Here is a 9,617-nt window from a genome sequence, read left to right as displayed (position 1 = left end):
GTTTGCTCTGAAGAAATCTTGCCAATTTTCAGATGATATAATTCATTTTTTTTTTTATAAAAAGTGTCTTGCATCTCAGTGGTGTGATTTTTTTGTAGTTTGCCAGTTTACATAATTTCTGTTTTTGAGTTTGTGCGCTGATTATTGTAAACTCTTGATAGCAACCTGGCTAATGGACAAAACCCACTTATTTAGGCTTGGTGGAATGTTTCTGAAAAACACCTGACACCAATGTGACACCAGGGCTTCATTCTGCGATATTGGAACATCTACTATCTGGCATATACTTCACTGACATTAAAGCTAACACCAAGAATCTCTGGCTGACCAAGTTTGCTTACATCCTACAAAGTTGGGGCTATCATCAACATTTCAGATTACACCTTTATCCTTCAAAAAGGCTTTATCCACATGAATTTATGGTGTCAGGACCATGGATTGAAGCTTAATGCAAAAAACATAGCATTGTACTCTTTGTGAAAGAAGAACAACCCTTCAACTTCCAAAGGGCACCTCCCCCAAAACTGATGCTGTCATTAAAGAGATGAGTGCTGTCATGGACAATGAACTCTTATTCAACCACTGTCAATCGTTGTTAGGAAATCCTTTTATACCAGCTAATTGATAGGGGCATATCCTCTTGGTACAAAGAAGTTATTGTTCCACTTGACATTTCTCTTTTCAGGTCTGTATTAACCCTTTGGCATGTATCTATTCAAGCATATTGTCAAATTAGAAAAAAAAATACAGTTTCTTCATATGCATTTCCTTAGCTATACTGAGCATCTAAAGCCTCTGTCACTCTGTTCTGTCTCTTTATAGATTTGTATGTGGTGGTCTGTCTAGTTCTACAAGGCTGTAAACACTCTGCCTTAGTTGACATCTTTCATGTTTGTAAAACTGGAATCATGATGACTACCCACTCAGGAGGGGGGAGTTTGAGCTAAATGTGTTTACTAGTATGTCTGCAATATAATCAGGTCCTGCTGGCAGGACAGATACCCCTTCAAAAGGTTATCCTTCCTTGGCAGAATGAATGCCATCCCATACATGCAACCAATACAGGCACATGTCATCCCACACACGTAACCAATACAGGCAGAAATGCAGATTGCAGCATCTCAAGAGATGAAGAGTTCAAAAGCTGTATGTAGCATGAAAATGCAGTGAACAGCATTATAACATGACTACGTACCATCTCGCAGACAATGTATAGTCAAACAAAGGCAATTAATGGGGACAGCTATAGTATGTGATTCACAGAGAACACAGAGGCCATGGCATACCAATATATACTGAAGAGACAGGACTTTCAATGAAACTGGATATTATATAACAGTGATTTGCATCTGAAACAGAGAGAATGCTACTGATGTACAGGTTAACAAATATATAGAAGAACCTACTATGATACATGAACCAAACAGTCCATACCGTATACATATGTATACAGCAATGACTGGGGTACTGAACTGTCACGGCAGAAAACTGGAGACATGACTTACCAGTACAGACCTATAGTATTATTTATTTATTATTTATTTTATTTTACATTTTTTTACTGGGAAAGTCCAACTGGGATAAGACCCATTTTCAGCAGAGGCCCGGAGAGAAAAGCTCCACATACAAAGATTATACAAAACCTATACAAGAAATTATAAAAAAAAAATACAGGACTTACAGTACACCAGAAATTGCATTCTGTGCTATTATAGCTGACATTTGTATTATACAATCATCTAATATAATTCCTTATTGTAGTGTAGACATTGTAGGTTCTAAAAGTAAGCCGAGGAAGAGTTTGTAGGGGGGAAATTGAATAGTAAAAGATGAGGTTAGAGATTATCTAGACATGAGGGAGCATAGATTATGAGGTGGTTAGGGAAGAAGAAAAAGTATGACCAGAAACTATTAAAACTAGTTAACCTGGAGTAGTACAGGAACAAAGCCAGGTGTCATTAAGATAAGTTTTAAGAATCTTTTTGACTTGGTTAGTATTTCTGTTGGTTCTGATGCTGTGAGGTAGTGAAATCAACCTTGTTTTTACATAATGAGAAAATAGTGAGTCCTCTGCCGTATTAGTGGAGTTGGACATGTGTAGTAAAGATTTATTTGTTGAGTGAAGACTTCGATTTGTGGTATGGGGCTGGAGAATATTTAGAAGGACACTGTTTTTTTCAGGTTGATATACTAGTGTGTGTGCTAAGGTTAATTGGTTATAGGATAGAAGTTGTGGGAGTTCTAAACAGGAGAGTTTCTTTAAGGAGTGACAGTGGTGGGTATGGTGTGGGTAGTCAGTTGCAAATTTAGCTATTTTATTGCCGCATGTTTCAAGTTTAATTAAATCTGTCTTTTTAAGGTTGGTGAGAATTGGGGAAAGTATACAGAAGTGTTGATAGAAGATGGGTTCTAGCAATGGCAACCCTAGAGGTGTTAGTTAGATACTTTTTATTTCTCTAAAGAGTACCCATTTTTTGTGAACTTTCTTAACTGTTTGTGCAATTTGTAGTTGAAATCTTAGGTTATCTATTACTAGACCTAGTAGTTTTGTTTGTGAATCAGCATTCATTTTAATATTATTCCTACCAGTAATGTGGAAGGTGCTGGGGGGGTGGGATCTTGTGGGTTGGAAGATCATGAGTTTTGTTTTATTGGGGTTGAGTATGAGTTGATGGTTAGAGAGCCATAGCTCGGTATCTGAGAATGATTTTTGGGTTATATCATGGAGGTGTTGCAAGATATTAGTGGCATGTATAAGTGTTGTGCCATCTGCATATTGGATAGTTGAAGCCAGTGGGGTAGTACTATGGAGGTTGTTTGTAAAAATAATGAAGAATAGCAGCCCAATAACTGAGCCTTGAGGTACTTCTAGTGTGACAGAATGTCACATTTCATTATAATTTAATTATAACGAAAGACAGCATCATGTGTGGGGCTAGCAGGAGATAATATCTATGATTCTATACATTTAACAAACAACAAGGAGTGTAACACCATGGCTAATGTTTGTTTACCTTCAATGGTGCAAGAACAGATTTGTTGACAGGAGGCAAATTCACTTCACAAAAAACAATTTCTGAAAAGACATAAGGAGCAGGCAAATAGTAGGATTCATGGGCTAGGACTGAGTACCACACGTGTAAGTTGCATGGATAGCAGACTTGTCAGATACATTACAAATGTTATGTCACAAGACATCCATAGTCCACAGTCACCAAATATGGAAGACCAAATTTTCAGGTCAGCACAGAATACTGTGTGATTTTTTTGGAATTGTTTTGGCCGTATCTCCCTTTGACCATCAAGCTCCTATCACCTGTTGGCTCATTTGTCCCATCTGATCCCAGCTTTCTAGGGCACCACTAGACAAATGCAAAGACCTATGGATCTGTTAATCATGGTAGGGAATAAGAGATTGTATTGTATGCTATTAACATCCACTTATTTGCTGGAAAGTTTAAGGAAATATCCACTATTGTGAACCCAGTGTGAGTGCATACTTCCACATTACTGCAGTTCCAGCTAGAGTATTTTTGTTCTTCTTGGTGGGCTAATACTACCTGCACTCCCCAATGCAAGTGCTGTAATCCAAGACCACCCCCAAGGTAGAGCTTATACTTACTCTGTAGGATGGGCAAACTCAGCAGTAATTCCATACTTCCATATGTCCACAGGTGGCTCTGCAGATGCCTGGGTCATTAGCTTAACCTGAGTCATTTGTGACCCACTCTGGGGAAAAACCTCTTTGATGCAAGCTGATAAATGATATATAAAGACTGAATGGACTACACCTTGGTTAAACATATTAGTAGCACATCAACAATATTGTAATAAGCAAGTAATATCACCACTGGTCGCAGGTCACTCAATAAATGGCGTGGAGAAAGTCCAAAGTAAAAGTTACTTGATCTCCTCATGGAAACACTGTCTTGGCCACAAGTGTGGATTGTCAGTTTGTGAAATACATCCCAAGAAGGATAACAATATTATACTGAATAATCCACTAAGGAACACATAAGGCATGCCCATGATGGAGCCTTTTACAAGATAATGGTCAGCATTTACAAACTTCCATCCTTTGCATAGGCAATGTTCATACATATTAGCTGCCTGGGTGAAAATAACATCAAAGTTCACACAGCATAATCAAGCTGCATGACAGAGTTACCACAATTTTGAAAAATTAAAGTGCAAGGAAGTGGTACATTCCCTTGCCAACAGGACAAATTAGTTCAGGACATCAACATTTGATTGTGCACCTAACAGCAGAGAAGCCATTATCCAGTAATACTCGTGTGAAACAATTAGTAATCAGCTGTGTGCAAACATGCCAAAGCTAGCATCATAGGTAGAAGATGAAATGAACTACAAACATCAGTTATATCAGTAAGATTTAAAAAGTGAAAATCAGGTTATAGTTCCTGATGACTATTGAAGAAAGATTTATAGACAGATGGAGCTAAATGTATTATTTGTTATGAGTTTAAGGGAGTCTGTTTGTATTATGGGGATGCACTGGCAAGAACACACACAGCACCTCAGGATGTTTGCCCTGTGTTAACGCTTGAAGGAAGAGGATGTAAGTCTAACAACACACACACACACACACACACACACACACACACACACACACACACACACACACACACACACACACACACACACACACACACACAAAAATACACACAGAATAACAGCATGTTTGCCCTGTATGAACACTTGAATGGATGGGATTTAAAGGCAAGAAAACACACAGTACACCAACCTGTGCATCTTGATTTTAAATTGTGCAATAAGAACTAGGTTGAAAGGGAGAAAATGGGATTGAGGTCACACTACACAGACTGTTTGCTCTGTATTTGAACACCATGGTTTTCGAACACCATGGTTTGCCCAAAAGGAAAGGGCGAGAACTTGTGAAACAGCTTAGTACTCTGTGTACTTTGCATTTTAAAAATACATTTAGTACCCAGAGGATTATGTAGGATATGGCAGGGATATACAGTACAGCACAATGAACACCTTACAAAGTTAAGGCACTCTTGGCACTATTAATGTTTATCCATACTAGTGGGGGTAAGAGATATTGTGGAATTGCAACACAAAAGCTTTTATAACTTGACAGAAAGGCACACACACACTCTCACATGCAAACATCAACAACAGGTGTGTGTGTATGTGTGTGTGTTTGTGTGCTCATGCATCTGTCATTCTTTGTGTGCTGCTAGACATGCTCTGGAAATAACAAAACAATGGCGTGGTTGTGATTGCTGGACTACTGCACAAGAGTGGGCAATGAGTCAGTAAAACACAGAAATCTTCTAAATTACTGTTGTCCCAATGCCTACAGTATTGTTGTTTGTTTCTGTACTACCAATAACCTATATCAAATATTCTATTAAATACACACAGCAGATCCATATGGATGTATCTGAATTCTTATGAAATAGCAGAGGAATGTCCGGCAATAGAGATCAAATGACATACTGCTTTATGGATATTTAAAGAGATATGATTTATATGCATTGCAATACTCATTCCTGCATTACCTAATCAGGGCTTTGCACTCAGGGTCTGATACCATATGCTATATAAATATTTGCTATTTCACTGAATTTTGATCATTTTTGTAATTATTCTTTTTACTTACTGGTGATATTCTGCAGACAGCCCTGTTAATGCATACAGAGTTGCAGATATCCGTTGCCTGAGAATTGGTGTTTCTGTATTTTGAGGGTGGTGCGTGCACTTGAAGAAAGTCTTTTTCCTCTAGCTGTGTTGAACTTGGGGGGGGGGGGTAGAAGGGGTACAACCTCCTGTAAGTGAAGCGTGAAGAGCTTTGACCCAAAAAATGTTTTTCAATGACATTAAATTATCTCTTTTTGCAGAATTGCTTGTATGATCTGATCATGTTATTTACAGTTTATAAAATGTTTGTTTGTTTCAAACATTTCAATTTTCTAAATGTTTAATTTAATATTTTCACCAAAATATTTTACGGTACAACTCTGATATCAATCAAACTTTATGTCAACAAATGAAGCCATATTTAAGCTACAGGTAACAATGGCAGTATGCATTCTTTGGTATTACCTAGAATTAGGCACCATTATGCCACCTTTATCCTATAAAGTTCGACACCTCCTCTAAGAAAAGTGATGATATAAAAAAACCTTGCAGAGGTTCATGCTTTAGTCCCAGCTATATCTTTGCAAGTTTGTTCTCTCTTATGTTTTATTTTCTATTAGAGTTTATATATTTTCAGGCTTAATTTACCCTAAATTACACACACACACACACACACACACACACACACACACACACACACACACACACACACACACACACACACACACACACGCACACACACACACACACACACACACACACATACACACACACACACACACACACACACACACACACACACACACACACACACACACACACACACATGCGCACAAAGGGATTCTGTCACATCAAAAAGTGACATACTTTGTACACTACATTAAAAAGTGAGGCTGGACTTCTTTTAGTTGCTTACTGACATTTTTTCCAGTTTACTGGAGAAGATTCTGTCACCTTATTGAGAGTTTGTATATTTTTATTCCACTCCTTTACTTTTATTTGTTTATGTATTTTTATTTATGTATGTATTTCCTTTGCTAACTGGGATAAGGCCTACTGAGCCTTGCCAAAGGTCCCTTTTCATCAGCTTCCTGGGAATAAAAGATAGCAACTCAAATATTCATCAGTGAGTTATATGTTTGCACTTTTGATTGCCCGTCACAGAACAGTAAGTAAAGGCAGCATTCCAAGCACAGTGCATTTTCTGATTTACTTCAAGAGTTTCCCATCAGATGCTGAAGTCCCAAGTGGAAGATAAGTTTTACATTTTGAAAAGTCCTGCTGTTCCTCAGCTTATGAAATGGTACTACTTGTATATTTATTTTTGCTACATACAGATCTTAAGATTCACTGCATGTGAGATAAGTGGGAAGCAGGTAATCCTCTCAGAAAAGTACATACATATAAAATATCAATACAGAGGGTTATGACTGGGTCTCCGATCATAACTACATTATTATGTGTTGAAGACATTGATGCCAAGAGGCTAAATTGCGGCATCCATGTTGAGAGCGCATAATAATGGTGATATCCAGTCATAACTCTTTGTAGTGCATGAAGTTTCACTACTCCATGTAGTGCCTGTTAAAAATAGCAGAAATTAAGTGTTTTACCAGCTTTGAAAGCCAGTAAAGCACTTAGCAAGTGCTGTTGCATAGACAGCAAGTAAAGGAAAAAAACAGGGACAGTTTTTAAATACTATTCTAATTTAAATAAGTTACTTACAGACTAGCATCTTTAAACTTTAGTGGTCATGGGAGAATAGATATTTTAGGACCAAAGGAACATCACTTCCTCATCCCTGACTTTCACAGCACTTATGGGGTATGTAACATTTGTTACATACTTTTGAAACTGCTGTTGCAATCAGATCTCACACTACAGTCACTTATAAGTAGTTTATCTTTTATCTGATTTTGGGGTGTAATCACTGCACTCCATGTACTACAAAAACATTAATAAAAAAGAAAAGCACATACACATTTATTTTTAGAACTCCTATGTGATTGCATGCTTTAAAACATTTTAAATGAAAAATGTTTATACTGTGCTTTGTCATATGGTTGCATAATTTTCATGCATCTTCCTTATAGTGTTATTTAGAGCCCCATGTTAGAATGATGGACTGTATCATTTTGTATCACACATAATGTTTTGGCTTTCACAAAATGTTTCTCTGTTAAAACTGTATTTCCTGCGGCTTAAAACAGAATTTATGAACAATTCCCACCATTAAAAAACAGTCCGCTTTAAGGTGTTTAATAATGACTGTAACTTAGTCATTAGTTATTAAGACCCCAGACTTAAATCTTTTTATATAGTGTAGAACTGTTTTAGAGAGACATACAAGACCTTTGTCTCATTGGTATTTATCAACAAAAATCTAATTAAAATGCATCTCAAGTTTTAGGGTAAGCTAAATTACAAAGTGTATGAAGGATTGTACAGATACGTATGCTAATCAACATAAATCCAATCTGATGATAGTATCAGCAGAAATCTGAGTTTCATTTCCTTTTAACATTTCTACAGCCGAAAAGATATGAAAAGCGGGTAGTATCAATACTGCTCAGCTTGGTTCTTTGCACTTTGATAAATGTGACAGAAGACTTAGCCTGCAGTAAATACAAGATGGAAACAAACTGATAGAGCAAGAAGTCAGCCAAGAGTTTTGCCACAGGGTGTCAAGTGAAAATTTACTGCAGTGCACTGTTGCTTCTACAATCAATAAATTCTACAAAGATTAAATTGCTTCTCCATTTTCTCTACATTCGTTTTGGCTTCAGGTCTGTTTGGTCATACTTACCTTAACAGCACAAAAGTGAAACACTCAAAAGACAATGCAAAAGGGCTTTGGATAGAAATATTAGAAACAAAGACATGTGGCAATTCACATTTCTTTTTACCATGTATGTAAATAAATACAGAGTGGATTAGAACAGTTAACATAAAACCAACTACACTGTTTTGGAGAAATGCTTTCAGTTGTGTGTGCTGACGATCAAGAAGTTGATATTTACCATTGAACATTCACACCAGATTATATTTATAGGTCAGATGATTTATCTAGTCTCCATCCTTTAATTTTGTCAACATAATTATTTAACAAGACAGGTATCGACTAACACAGTCATTGAATTACAACATAGAAAAACATTGTTTCTGTATAAATGTAGCTGCTACTTATATGTTCTGTAAAAGAGTGCTAGAAGTAAGGGTACTGCAGACTGCAGAGTTCATCAAAAGAAGAAAGAAAACATGCATACCTGACTCCATAAGTCTTTTTAGACAAGGCATGTATTCTGTACTTTGTATTGGTTATTGCTGGGAAGGGTAGGTGTTGAACCACACAGGAAAAAAACAGGAAAAAAAATCTATCTATCTATCTATCTATCTATCTATCTATCTATCTATCTATCTATCTATCTATATCTCCATCTATCTATCTATCTATCTATCTATCTATCTATCTATCTAGATTGGAGCAATATAAATAGTGAAAAAAATTGTGATATTGATAGCTAGAGCTTGGAATCTTACCCCATTAAAGGTAATCGTACAAAAATGCCCTTGGCTATTACCAGGAGACCAGTGAGAATTTTAACAGCACTGTATAACAGAAAACATTTTTGGGAGACTTAAATGTCACATTAGTTGCACCCATCTCTGTTGGATGAGACAAAAAGCCAATAGAATCAGACTGAGGTATTCAGGACACATATAACTGCTCCTGAGATAGAAATATTGCCATAAAGTGTACAGTCAAAACATTCTTAAATAATTTTGCCAGAATGAGACTACCAATAAAAAACTCCTACCTACAAATGTCTATGGAACTAGTGAATCAACTACACTTGTTGATAAAGGATCTGAACAGTTATTTTGGGGAAGCAACTTTTCAAGAGAGGGTCAATTATGTCAGCTTATACGTGGGAATATACAAAAGCAAGATAATGGTTGATGAAGTGACAAGAAATGCCTTAGAATTT

This window comes from Protopterus annectens, chromosome 6.part0, assembly GCF_019279795.1.
Source record: "Protopterus annectens isolate FY-2018-M chromosome 6.part0, PAN1.0, whole genome shotgun sequence".
Classification (NCBI taxonomy): Eukaryota; Metazoa; Chordata; order Ceratodontiformes; family Protopteridae; genus Protopterus; species Protopterus annectens.
This window is presented reverse-complemented; position numbering follows the sequence as displayed.